Source organism: Gymnodraco acuticeps, unplaced genomic scaffold (assembly GCF_902827175.1).
Source record: "Gymnodraco acuticeps unplaced genomic scaffold, fGymAcu1.1, whole genome shotgun sequence".
NCBI lineage: Eukaryota > Metazoa > Chordata > Actinopteri > Perciformes > Bathydraconidae > Gymnodraco > Gymnodraco acuticeps.
This window is the reverse complement of record NW_022990132.1, coordinates 118951-127385: the sequence shown is the minus strand read 5'-3', so window position 1 is coordinate 127385 and position 8435 is coordinate 118951. Positions and strand designations below refer to the sequence as shown.

At 42.4% G+C, this 8435-nt stretch overlaps 1 pseudogene; it reads left to right on the top strand.

Moving 5' to 3' along the window:
- The first annotated feature begins 1083 nt into the window (after positions 1 to 1083).
- Positions 1084 to 4510, top strand: LOC117546533 (annotated as a pseudogene).
- The last annotated feature ends 3925 nt before the right edge of the window (positions 4511 to 8435 follow it).

The following is an 8435-nucleotide window of genomic DNA, read 5'->3' as shown; positions in this document are numbered from 1 at the left end:
GACATAAGCCTATAAGGGACATTTTGAGCATCATTGCGATACACAGCCACTGAACTGATTACCCAAGATCCTCAGCTATGGTTTAAGCTCGCTGATTGGATGTTTTAGCCGCAATGCATGTAGGGATATGGTGTTAATGCGATATGAAATCCGAAAAACATTTCGGACTTTAGGATGGCCTAAGACACTACACTACCCATAATCCCCAGCTATCATTTGGGACTTTTCTTTTTTTCTGGGATTCATATTTTTTTCGGAGTATTTCATATTTTCGGATGAGGATAGAATGGGTGATCTGTTTGGTGTTTTGAACAAAACACTAAATAGACATGATTTGTATACATAACTATACCTATAATATATGCCTACAAATATTATAATTGGAGATCTGTAAAGAGGACCTATTTTGCGTTTTGGGCGGTTTTCCCTCTCCTGTAGTGTTATAGAGTATTAGTGCATGTAAATGGTCTGCAAAGGCTAAAATCCCATGGAGTTTCTCTCTGTTTGGTGCGTTAGTGTACCTGAGCGTCACTCTGCTGCTCCGACTCTCTGGCGGAGACTCGAGGTCTGCTCACGACCTCCTCGTTGCTCTCTGTGTCGGAGGTGTTGGGAGAATCAGATCCAGGAACTCGTCCCGTCTCTGGCCCCGGAAACGGATCCTTTCCAGATGTTTCCGCATGGTGGGCGCCGTTTAGCCGGTTGTTCTCTACCTGAACATGACTGCTGGCAGCACTGCAGACACTGAAGGAGGACAGGAACACATCATTAATATTGTTATTATTATATTAAAGTTCCTAGGATACATTTTGATATATTGCAACATAAATATACATTTGATTTAACTACATATCAAAGAATACAACTGAACAGAATCAACATCAGTTAATCTGACACACATTAGAGCTGTAGTTCGTTTACATCTAAATCCAAAACTAGAGGTGAATACAAATGAATCTGGTTCTAATATAAACTAAGACTGACCTGAATGTGAGTCAACAATCAGTGTCAGTTCTCTCCAATAAAAACCCTTATCAGTCTGTTCAGGGAGGAGGAAGTGTTTCACCAGCTGCTCTTAAACAGGGATCATAACACACAGCCTGTAAAACTGTTGTGAAATAAAGCGGAAGGAGGAAATGCAGTGAGAACATATTCCTACTTGTGCTCAATACACTGTTTGAAAGCCTCTTGGATCAGTTGTAAAATGCATCGTCACAAAGTTAAATAACAAGCCTCAACAGTTCTTCCTCCACTCCCTCTTGGCAAACTGCCACTGAGAGGAGGGACCACACTGAAAGAGGAGAGTTTCAATTTCCCAGAAATGAAAGCTGGAGATTGTCTGAGCGACAGCAGAGCAGCAGTCTCTGTTTCTCTGAAGAAACACTCGACTCAGTAGCTCTTTTCAACACAGCAGGATCTCTGCAAACTCTGGTGAGTGCACTACAGACACATCACTCACTACATATTTAGTCAAAGCTGGATTGAAATCTGAATCTGACTGTATTACATCCATTTGACCATATGTAGCATTTCCCTCCGAATAATGCTCGTAGGCTTTACTTTACTGATGAATTAGAATGTATTTGTAACTCCAGACCCAACTTGAGAGCTTGAGCCTCTTTTGGGGGTGCTAACATTTAAACACATACAGTCCATTCTTCTCCTTCTCCGCCGTTACATAGAAGATATTACTTTCTCCGTCACGTTGTTTCCAAAGCTACAACCACTTCCTGTCAGCCGCGTTAACTCGCCTTCAAAATAAAAGCATACAAATGAAACAGGAAGTTCACCTAAATTACATTATAAGATATATAAACTGCAACAAAAACAATGCAACACCCCCTTCAGTCTCAAATAGAACACATTGGGTTATCTTCTACACCATATAAAGAACATTATACTATAGAAATGTGTCAGTTAAGAAATTAGCAACAGCCGAAAATACAATGTAAACTCTGGGTGAGGAAGGTTAGACAGAATGCAGCCAAAGCTAGCATTAGCTTATACTTATTTTCATATTTCCTGTATTTGAAAACATCTTTATAAATGACTGTATTAAACAAAGTAGTATCTAAGTGTTAGATTTGTTCTGGACTGTCCAAAGCAAGGTATCTGTTGTTATGTTACAAGTTTTTGGAATTGCTTATAAAAAGCATGATATTTACATATTTCTTCTAATATAATTGTGACACACTGTGGTGAGCAGCCTTGAGCTTTGAACCCTTCTTTCTCAGCCGCACTGTTTCTGTAATAACTGCTCTCGGCCTTTATACAGCTGATAACGTTTACTGTTAACTATTAACTTCAGTGATGCTCAGCAAGGAGGTTTCACTCCTCTGTTCAACAATGGCAAAATCCCCCAAAATGAATAGAGCTTACACATTGTGTATTTTAGAGTTTAAACTAAATGCTGCTATGATTTTCCAGATTTTATTTATAATATTAACAAGTGACTTTTTTGAAAAACAATGTTTTTGGTTGTTTGTTCTACGTCCACAACATCTGAACTGCACATTTGAGCCATCTTTAACCCCCTGGTAGATAATGCTGATTCATGCTAATAACATAACTTATGCTAATTGTGCAAATTGCCCGAAAAGTTATCATCCTGCAGTCTCTATGTGCTGGGGACCTTTACTATACATTTCTAACATAAGACGTTGGGGTTGTTAAAATGTTCGCGTTCGTAATAGGACTCAAATAGACAATATGTAATTAAGTTGTGTTTCTTCACATGTTTAGTCCTCAGAGTGAAGACATGTCTGCTGCCAGCTGTCTGCTGACTGAAGATCAGTTTCTGTGCTCCATCTGTCTGGATGTGTTCACTGATCCAGTCAGCACACCATGTGGACACAACTTCTGTAAAGCCTGCATCTCTCAACACTGGGATAGAAATGTCCCGAGTCAGTGTCCCAACTGTAAAGAGGTTTTCAACATAAAGCCTGAGCTGCGGGTCAACACTTTCATCTCTGAGATGGCTGCTCAGTTCAGACAGTCAGCTCAACAGAAAGCCAGCAGCAGCAGCTCAGAGCAACACGTTGTCAAACCAGGAGAAGTTCCCTGTGACGCCTGCACTGGAACCAGACTGAAGGCCCTGAAGTCCTGCCTGGTGTGTCTGGAGTCCTACTGTGAGACTCACCTGGAGCCTCACCTGACAAGAGCAGGCCTGAAGAAACATCAGCTGATCGACCCTGAGGAGAACCTGGGAGGCAGGATGTGTGTGAAGCACGATAAACTGCTGGAGCTGTTCTGTAAGACCGACCAGGTGTGTGTCTGCATGCTCTGCACTGTTTCAGACCACAAGACACATGATGTTGTTCCTCTGAAAGAAGGATATGAAGGAAAGAAGGCTGAGCTAGGGAAGACAGAGGCTGAAATTCAGCAGATGATCCAGAAGAGACGACTGAAGATTCAGGAGATGAATCGCTCAGTGGAGCTCAGTAAGGAAGGAGCAGACAGAGAGATAGCAGATGGTGTTCAGGTCTTCACCGCTCTGAAGGAGTCTGTTGAGAGAAGCCAGGCCGAGCTCATCGACTCCATCAAAGAGAAGCAGAGAGAGACAGAGGAACAGACTGAAGGCTTCATCAAAGAGCTGGAACAGGAAATCTCTGAGCTGAAGAAGAGAAGCTCTGAGGTGGAGCAGCTCTCACGCTCTGAAGACCAGCTCCACCTCCTCCAAAGCTTCACGTCCCTGAACGCTGCTCCACCCACCAAGAACTGGACAGAAGTCAGGGTCCGTCCACCTTCATATGAGGGGACTGTGAGGAGAGCTGTGACTCAGCTGGAGGAGACGCTCAGTAATCAGATGAAGAAGCTGCTCGAGCTGAAGAGGGTCCAGCAGTATGAGGTGGAGGTGACTCTTGATTCTGATACAGCACAACCCAAACTCATCCTGTCTGATGATGGAAAACAAGTGAAACATGGTGATGTGAGGAAGAATCTCCCAAACAATCCAGAGAGATTTAATGCTAGTTACTCTGTGTTAGGAAAGCAGAGTTTCTCTTCAGGAAGATTTTACTACGAGGTTCAGGTTAAAGGGAAGACTGACTGGGACTCTAGGAGTGGCCAGAGAGTCGATCAACAGGAAGGGAAAGATCTCACTGACTCCTCAGAAAGGTTACTGGACGATATGGTTGAAGAATGAAAATGAGTACAAAGCTCTTGCTGGTCCTTCAGTCCGTCTCTCTCTGAAGTCTCAGCCTCAGAAGGTGGGGGTGTTTGTGGATTATGAGGAGGGTCTGGTCTCCTTTTATGATGTTGATGCTGCAGCTCTGATCTACTCCTTCACTGGCTGCTGCTTCAAAGAGAAACTCTACCCATTCTTTGGTCCTTGTAAGAACAAAGGTGGTAAAAACTCTGTCCCTCTGATCATCTCTCCTGTCAATCACACCGAGTCGAACAACCCTTTGATTTGAAATCAGGTTCAATATCATGTAATGTTATAAACAGGGCTGCACATAACTGGTGCGCAGGTGCGCATGCGCACCTCCGCCAAAAAAAGAGCACCGGGTCATTTGAAAAAAGGCGCATTTGCGCACCAACATTGAGAGAGAGGGAGAGAGAGAAGGGAGAAGAGGGAGAGAGAGAAGAGAGGAGAGAGAAGAGAGAAAGATATTTGCGAGTTGCATATGAACTCAGGGCCGGCCCGTAGCACTGGCGTAATAGATGTTCGCCTAGGGCGCCAGATCTGTGGAGGCGCTGCGCTGGCAGTTTTGGGAGGGCAAAACATTTTTTTGACCGTTGGGGCTCATCCTAATTTTCGGCCTTGATGTAACGATATTCACAATTAAGTAAATGTAACACCCTTTTCACCCCGGTTACACGTTTAATTTTGCCCTGTACGATGGGCGCTGTAAGTGATGAAAATGGGGGATGTTGGCTTATCTGGCACCCGCAGCTCACAGCCAAAATGCGAGTGAGTGAGGGAGAGAGGGAGGGTGCACCGGTACCGGCGCTGTTATTAGAATCTGGTGCCGTGCTAGCTGCTCTAACGGATATAAGAAGAAGATGTTTCTACATTAATGTGGAGGGAGAGTCCTCTCCAGTCAGACTGAGAGGCTGATACTACAGCTCAGTGAGGTAAAGTCATCTTGAGTGTTTAGATAGTTCACTTTAGTCTAAGTTCAAACGATTTGGTCACAATTTATGTAAACACATATTTCCAAGGAACTCCTTTATAATTATTGGGATAAACAGGTTTGAAATCATTCCAATGTATACTATAGGACAGTAACCAAAAATATCCTTTAAAACTGGAGAGATAGAAAAAAAAATGTTTACGGTAAAATAAGATATGAATGAACAACACAAATAAAATAAGTTACATCCATTTGTTATTGGCTATGGTAGGTTATTGGTTATGTTCACATACTTATTTGATTACATCCACTTGTCTAAGATGACAACAGAGACTTTCGACCCAAACCCAGCTGTTAACTTGTGGATGCAAGCAGCTAATCGCAGACTCAACCAGAGAGGAAAGAAGTAGGCCTACATCATCAGCTACCATGTCTGACAGAGAGGAAGACAGTGAGGAGAACAGTGAGGAGGGTAGTGATGACAGCTTGTAGGATTACTGGTCGTGCTAATGTTGTCTTGTGTTCACCTCTGCATGTGTGTTCTGTGTGCACCTCTGCATGTGTGTTCAGTGCCGTGTGTCTGGCAAATAAAGTCAAGACCCCCTCAAAAGTTACGGTTTATTTCATTTTAAGGATGAGCACCAAGCAACATCTCCAGGTGCTCCTTTGAGAACCAGGGCAAAAAAGTTATGTGCACCCCTGGTTATAATGTATGTGTTTTAGGGGGTGGGCGTTGTTTACACTTTATTATCAGATTGAGATCAATGCATTTTTTTCTGTAAATATTTTCGTTGCTACTAAAACAGCAAACCGATTTGACTACATATTTTGAAACGATCTGATGAATTCTAAAAACTCTATTACTTGCCTTTGAAATCATCGAGAACAACATATTCAAAATGAGAAGCATTTGTACTTTCCTGGCATGTCTTGATGCTAAATCTATCTTTTATTTTCTAATCATTGATTATATACAACATCAGGAACATACGTCCCCAGCTGACCCAGAAAGTCACACAGGTTCTGGTCCAGGCTCTCGTCATCTCACGCCTAGACTACTGCAACTCCCTCCTGGCTGGTCTACCTGCATGTGCCATCCGACCTCTGCAGCTCATCCAGAATGCAGCGGCTCGTCTGGTCTTCAACCTTCCTAAATTTTCCCACACCACTCCGCTCCTCCGCTCCCTTCACTGGCTTCCGGTAACTGCTAGAATCCACTTCAAGACACTGGTACTTGCTTACCATGCTGCGAATGGATCTGGCCCTTCCTACATCCAGGACATGGTTAAACCGTACACCCCAGCGCGTGCACTACGCTCTGCATCAACCAAACGACTCGCTGCACCCTCGCTGCGAGGGGGACCCAAGTTCCCATCGGCGAAAACACGTGGGTTTGCTATCCTGGCTCCAAGATGGTGGAATGAGCTCCCCATTGACATCAGGACAGCAGATAGCTTACACACCTTCCAGACTGAAAACTCATCTCTTTCGACTCCACTTCGAGCGATAGAACTATTAACAAAGCACTTATATACTAATAAAGGACTGGCTTACCTAAAGCCAGTTGAGTAGCACTTGAAATGTTTTGGCTCTATGAAACCTGATGTACTTATATGATTCTGTTTTCTTCAAGGTTGTGTCTTCCTGGTCGAATGTACTTATTGTAAGTCGCTTTGGATAAAAGCGTCAGCTAAATGTAATGTAATGTAATATAGGACATGTTGCATATTGGCTCACACAACTGAAGACCATTTTATGAATAAGTCTCAAAAATAATAATGATCTCTTTTCTTTGGAATAAACAAAGTCAAATTAATGTCTGATGATTTTTGTTTTGTTTTTGCTTGTTGTGTAAAAAAAAGAGAAAAAACAGCTGATTTTATTATAACTGCACCAAATAACATAAAGAACACCATGAGCTGTTCTCAGATGAGCTGAACATACCTCTTCACAGTTGAGATAGTTTAGTAGGAAGTGTGTGATAATGTTGTTTATAAGGTTTTGGGGTGTGTGTGAACAGCTGATTTGAACACTGTGATACATCATGAGGGACATCTGAGGACGCCCTTTAGAGGAGTTCAGGACTCTTTAAAGTAGAGACACTACATACTGATATACACCTGAACATCAGCAGGAGAGGACTCTTTAAAGTAGAGACACTACATACTGATAGACACCTGAACATCAGCAGGAGAGGACTCTTTAAAGTAGAGACACTACATACTGATATACACCTGAACATCAGCAGGAGAGGACTCTTTAAAGTAGACACTACATACTGATATACACCTGAACATCAGCAGGAGAGGACTCTTTAAATTAGAGACACTACATACTGATATACACCTGAACATCAGCAGGAGAGGACTCTTTAAAGTAGAGACACTACATACTGATATACACCTGAACATCCGCAGGAGAGGACTCTTTAAAGTAGAGACACTACATACTGATATACACCTGAACATCAGCAGAAGAGGACTCTTTAAATTAGAGACACTACATACTGATATACACCTGAACATCCGCAGGAGAGGACTCTTTAAAGTAGAGACACTACATACTGATATACACCTGAACATCAGCAGGAGAGGACTCTTTAAAGTAGAGACACTACATGCTGATATACACCAGAACATCAGCAGGAGAGGACTCTTTAAAGTAGAGACACTACATACTGATATACACCTGAACATCAGCAGGAGAGGACTCTTTAAAGTAGAGACACTACATACTGATATACACCTGAACATCAGCAGGAGAGGACTCTTTAAAGTAGAGACACTACATACTGATATACACCTGAACATCAGCAGGAGAGGACTCTTTAAAGTAGAGACACTACATACTGATATACACCTGAACATCCGCAGGAGAGGACTCTTTAAAGTAGAGACACTACATACTGATATACACCTGAACATCAGCAGAAGAGGACTCTTTAAATTAGAGACACTACATACTGATATACACCTGAACATCCGCAGGAGAGGACTCTTTAAAGTAGAGACACTACATACTGATATACACCTGAACATCAGCAGAAGAGGACTCTTTAAATTAGAGACACTACATACTGATATACACCTGAACATCAGCAGGAGAGGACTATTTAAAGTAGAGACACTACATACTGATATACACCTGAACATCAGCAGGAGAGGACTCTTTAAATTAGAGACACTACATACTGATATACACCTGAACATCCGCAGGAGAGGACTCTTTAAAGTAGAGACACTACATACTGATATACACCTGAACATCAGCAGGAGAGGACTCTTTAAAGTAGAGACACTACATACTGATATACACCTGAACATCAGCAGAAGAGGACTCTTTAAATTAGAGACACTACAT